The following is a 5,684-nucleotide window of genomic DNA, read 5'->3' as shown; positions in this document are numbered from 1 at the left end:
AAGAATTTCTGGGCCAAAAGAATGCTCGCACTGAAACGTCTCCTATAATATTGCCAGATTGCCTTTCCAAAGAACATTTCACATTCATGCCCAAAATGGGTATCTGTTATTACTTGAGCCACCCAGGCATCCCCATTTCTTTGATTTTAATGAGCTTTGGCCTGGGTCACAGCAAGCCTTTCAGCCCCAAACCCACCAATACCCCTCCCGTCCTGACACCACCCACCCAAAATCAAATCCACAGGCTGAGAATAAGGAAAAAAGGCTTTAATCGTGTCATGTGAGATTAGAATGAGAATTGTGCCAATTCCTCATAAAGACCTCAAGGCTCAACTCGGTTGGGGCCAGCGCGGGGTGGGGAGGTGGGGGGGGCGGACGTGGGTGGCGGCCTTAGTCGGAGAAGTCCATATAGACAATGAAAGACCCCAAAGGGTGTCGCAGGCTCCTTCCAGGGCATCGGCTGAAGGGGTGCTGGGGGTTGGTATGTCTCTTGGCTCCTTCCAGGGCATCGGCTGAGGGGCTGCTGGGGGCTGGAATTCCTTTCCCGGCCGGGTTCCATGCTGTTTTAAGCTCCGGTTTTCAGCAGCTTCCGAGGGCGGCCCGGGCTCCTGGAGGCGATCTGGCCGCGGGTCGGTGCATCTCCGCAGGCATCTCGGAGCTGGTTCAGGCCCCAGCGGGCAGCGCTGTCTGTCGCATCTGCCTCTTGTTGCGGTGACCGCAGCTCCATCGCGGTTTCAGCCTGGGCACCTGCGTCTCGACGGCGTTTCTGGCCCCTCTCGCCTGGGGGACCAGCTCCGTGCTCGGGGCAAGCGTGGCGCAGCGACCCGCGCTCCCAGTCGTTGTGGATCCCGCAGAAGTGGGCGCGTTGGCAGGAGCGGCGGCTCAGCGCGGGGAAGTTGTCCAGCGCCCAGGCCCAGGCCTGTTCTCGGTTCAGGCCGGGTGGCATGTGGGGCTCCGGCGGTGCCCACCAGCAAGACAGCTCGGCCGGCGCAGGCAGGTGCGGCTCCATGGCTTTGTCTCCGGAGCAGACGGGGAAGCGCGGCCAGGGCGTTAGACGCAAATGATGGAGTTGGCGCGCAGCGCGCCTTTTATACTGCTCTGGGGGGTCTGGGAGGTGGGGAAAGACGACCTAAGTACGTAAGGTCGAGCCGTAAATACGGCTTGCAAATTGCTTCAGAGTCTGATAGGATTAAGGAGAAAATCTCATCATACGACTCCGGAAAAATCGCACCATTCTGAGACGAGCTGTTGAAAATTTGAGTTGTTTCGGTGATTGGATTAAGGGCAAGCCAGGGAGAAAAAAGGAAGGTCTTTGGAAAGAGGTCCAGTTCCTGGCTCTTCCCATTCACTGTAGAAAACCCTTAGAAGCTCCTGGGTGGCTCAGTGGGTTAAGCGTCTGCCTTCAGCTGAGGTCGGGCTGCGATCCCGGGATTGAGCTCCGCCCCCCCGCCCCGTTCCCCAACCCCCTCCTCCTGCCCTGGCCATTCGGGATTCTGCTTGTCCCTCCTCCTCTGTCCCTCTCCTCACTCATGCTTTCTCACTCTCTCTCCATCTCTTAAATATATAAATAAATAAAATCTTTTTTAAAATTTTAAAAGAAAGAAAGAAAACCCCTCAGCTTGTCAGGCACACGTAGACAAACTACATTTTTAGGGCATCAGAGAGGATTGCCTGGTTTTAGACACGTGACGCCGAGCGTTAAATGCTTATGAGATAACAAACATGGCTTATGCTGGAGCTGAATGGAAAGGATAGGTCCTCATGCATGCATATCGGGTAGGTGAGTAAATAAGTAATTAGGTAGAGGTGGGAAAAGGAAAGTCCCATGCCTTACTTAAAATTGCATTTTTTCTATTTTTGTCTACATTAGATTACTTGAATCAAAGGAAGACTTCAAATTTGCTATGCTTTTCATACCTATTGGGTAAAAGCATTGAGTCAATGCCACAGTTTCGAGTGATTTTTTTTCAGAACCCCTATCCTGTTTTATGTGATTATGTCCATTCTGTCATTAGTGATTGTCCTTTCTCTGCTCTCCCTACTTCTATTGTAATTCTTCCCATTAGAAACAGTTTTTATGTGTGTTTTTGTATCAGTCTTGTCATATGTGGCATTCTTTTAAGTGTATATATCTTGGGGCGCCTGGGTGGCTCAGTGGGTTAAAGCCTCTGCCTTTGGCTCGGGTCATGATCCCAGGGTTCTGAATTCGAGCCCCACATCAGGCTCTGTGCTCAGCAGGGGGCCTGCTTCCTCCTCTCTCTGCCTGCCTCTCTGCCTACTTGTGATCTCTGTCTGTCAAAAAAAAAATAATAAGTGTATATATCTTCAATTCATGTAAGGTTATCAACTTATATGTATAATTTAGTATTATTCATTTGCGAGTTTCTAAGGTTGTTACATGTACATTTCTTTTTTAAAAACGTTTAAAAAATTTTTTTAAACTAATCTCTACACCTAAGGTGAGGCTTAAACTCACAATTCCAAGATCAAGAGTCCCATGCTCTTCCAACTGACCCAGCCAGGTGCCCTTGCTACATGTTATTTAATCTGTTGTTTCCAATGCTGAAATATTAACATCTGATGAACCCTCCCATATTTTACCTATCCGCTGCAAAAAGTGAATATTCAGAATGTAATTACCTCCACCACATATGATAGTCTCCTTGTGAGTAAATTTCTTTAAGATACATACCCATGAATAGAACTATGCCATATAAAAGTACAAAAACCTGGGGCACCTGGGTGGCTCAGTGGGTTAAAGCCTCTGTCTTTGCCTCAGGTCATGATCCCAGGGTCCTGGGATTGAGCCCCACATCGGGCTCTCCGCTCAGCAGGGAGCCTGCTTCCTCCTCTCTCTCTGCCTACTTGCGATCTCTGTCAAATAAATAAATAAATAAAATACTTAAAGAACAAAGTACAAAAACCTAAATTTTTTCAGTAATGCCATATTCTTCTTCAGGATACATGCAACATGTACCCTGCAAAAATAATGCATGTGTATTATGCAATACACACGTTCCTCACAAATATTTATTTAGTTTTATTTATTTGACAGAGAGAGATCACAAGCAGGCAGAGAGGCAGGCAGAGATAGAGGAGGAAGCAGGCTCACTGCTGAGCAGAGATCCCAGGACCCTGAGATCATGACCTGAGCCGAAGGCGGAGGCTTAACCCACTGAGCCACCCAGGCACCCCAACTAATCAAGTTTTGTCTGGCTTACATGTCTTGGACACCTTTTTGGTATGGTTCTATTTTTTTTTTAAAGATTTTATTTATTCATTTGAGACAGTACACGCTCAAGAGCAAGGTGGGGGGAGGGCACAAGAGGGAGGGAGAGAAGCAGATTCCCCGCTAAACAGGGAGCCCCATGCGGGGCTCAGTCTCAGGACCGCAGGATCTTGACTTGAACAACCCAAGCACCTCTGTTCTATTTTTATTTCAAAATTTTATTATAGGAAAATATAAGATACCAACGGAGTAGAATAGTTTAATGAACCTTAATGTATCCATCCACCAGTTTTTAACTATTTCAACTATTTTTTTAAAGATGTTATTTATTTATTTGACAGCGAGAGATCACAAGTAGGCAGAGAGGTAGGCAGAGAGAGAGGAGGAAGCAGGCTCCCTGATGAGCAGAGAGCCTGATGTGGGGCTTGATCCCAGGATTCTGGGATCATGATCTGAGCCAAAGGCAGAGGCTTAACCCACTGAGCCACCCAGGTACCCCATATTTCAACTATTTTTAACATTTGCCAATCTTGTTTCATCTATCCCTTACATTAGCATATTTGCTCTAAAGCAAATAATAGACATTGTATCATTTACTCTCAATACTACAGCATCTGTCTATAATACACGGGACTTTTTTCCAAAATCATATTGCCATTATTTATCTTATAGTTTTAACAATAATTTTAGTATTATATAATAATCAGTATGTGTTCAGATTGTCCACAGTCTTAAAAATGCCCCCATTTTCAGTTGATTTATTTAAATCAGGATTCAGAAAGGATTCACACATTGCATGTGGTCGATTTGCCTCCTAAATTTTTTTTATCTGTAGCAATTTACCAAGGCCCTTTTTCTCAGCCTTATTGTTGAAAAATGTAGGTAACTTATCCTGTAGAATTTTCTACTTCCTGGACTTGACAGATCACTTCCTGTGTGCTGTGAACATGTGATCTTGATGTTTGTTAGATTGTTTGAATTTTATAGATAAAAATACTTCATAAGTGAAGCTGTATCTCCCTGTTAATTAAAAAGCACATAGTATCTTATAATGAGAGTAAGAATTGTAACTGGATTTAAGTGATAATAGGTTTGATATCTCTGTTAGTATACTCCCATTAATGTATTAATTAATGGCATTAGCATCTGTTAATGATTATTTCCTAGATCCATGATATCATTGGGGGATTGCAAAATGATTACTTCATCCTACCATTCATCTTCATTTATTACTGGGTGTTTACTATAAATATGTACTTTCAGTAATTGTTTTCTTAGACTACAGTGCAGTTCATATGGCAACGACTGAATAAATGTTTAATTCTTGCACTTTCTCAGTTTGCAGAGAAAGGGTATGTCCTAGCAACATCCAATGCTGATTATTAAAGGTGTCGTTAGTTTTGAATATCAGTATAAACACCTGGTTTTTTAGTATATCGGATTTGTTTGATACTAACTGTTCAGTTCCCCCTTGAATAAAAGGACTTGATGTCTAGCTATGAGGAACATAGTTATCTGACAGTTATCTGACAACCTCTGGCTCTTAGCTTCAGCAAAGCCTGACTCAGCTTTTGAGTCCACCCAGCTATATTTGGAAGAAAATCACCAGGTCCAGCCCACATTCAGAAGAAGGAGATTATAGGAGAGACATGAATACTAGGTCACTGAGGGCCATCTTAAAGGCTACCTGCGCCCTGGGCAATGTTCTGAGCCCATGTGGGATGAAAAGAACATGCATTTAGGGACAGCAATAGAGTGTGCGGTCCACTGGGCTGGGAGGGACTGGGAATGCCATAGAAGATTGGGCATTAGAAGGGACTCCACAATTTTTCTTATTTTAACACACTGAGAATCAGGATATGTCTCACTGATAATGGTGTTTATAGTTTCTGAGACACTGCAGCTTCCATGTTGTGCAGCACTGTTTTTGGGCTCAGTATTGTGTTCCATTGGTCTGTTGGTGATCCCTCTCATTTACGTCACTGGATCTATCCATTTCCATGACAGTGGACTCAGATGTATCTGTGAGAGGCCGAGAGGAATGATGAGGAGAACAAGGGAGAATATGGACTCATTTTATTTTATTTTTAATATATTTTTTAAAATTTTATTTATTTATTTGACAGAGCAAGAGCCCAAGTAGGGGGAGCAGCAGGCAGAGGGAGAGGGAGAAGCAGGCTCCCCGCTGAGCAGGGAGCCCCATACAGGGCCCAATCCCAGGACCCTTGGATCATGACCTGAGCTGAATGGCAGATGCTTAACAACAGAGCCACCTTTGTGCCCCTGGGCTCATTTTATTTTTATTTTTTAAAGTTTTTTATTTTTAAAGACTTTATTTATTTATTTGACAGACAGAGATCACAAGTAGGCAGAGAGGCAGGCAGAGAGAAGGGGAAGCAGGCTCCCCGCTGAGCAGAGAGCCCAATGGGGCCGATCCTAGGATCCTGAGACCACA

The sequence above is a fragment of the Neovison vison genome, chromosome 1 (genome assembly GCF_020171115.1).
Source record: "Neovison vison isolate M4711 chromosome 1, ASM_NN_V1, whole genome shotgun sequence".
In the NCBI taxonomy this organism is placed as follows: domain Eukaryota; kingdom Metazoa; phylum Chordata; class Mammalia; order Carnivora; family Mustelidae; genus Neogale; species Neogale vison.
Note: the sequence above shows the minus strand (reverse complement) of the source record.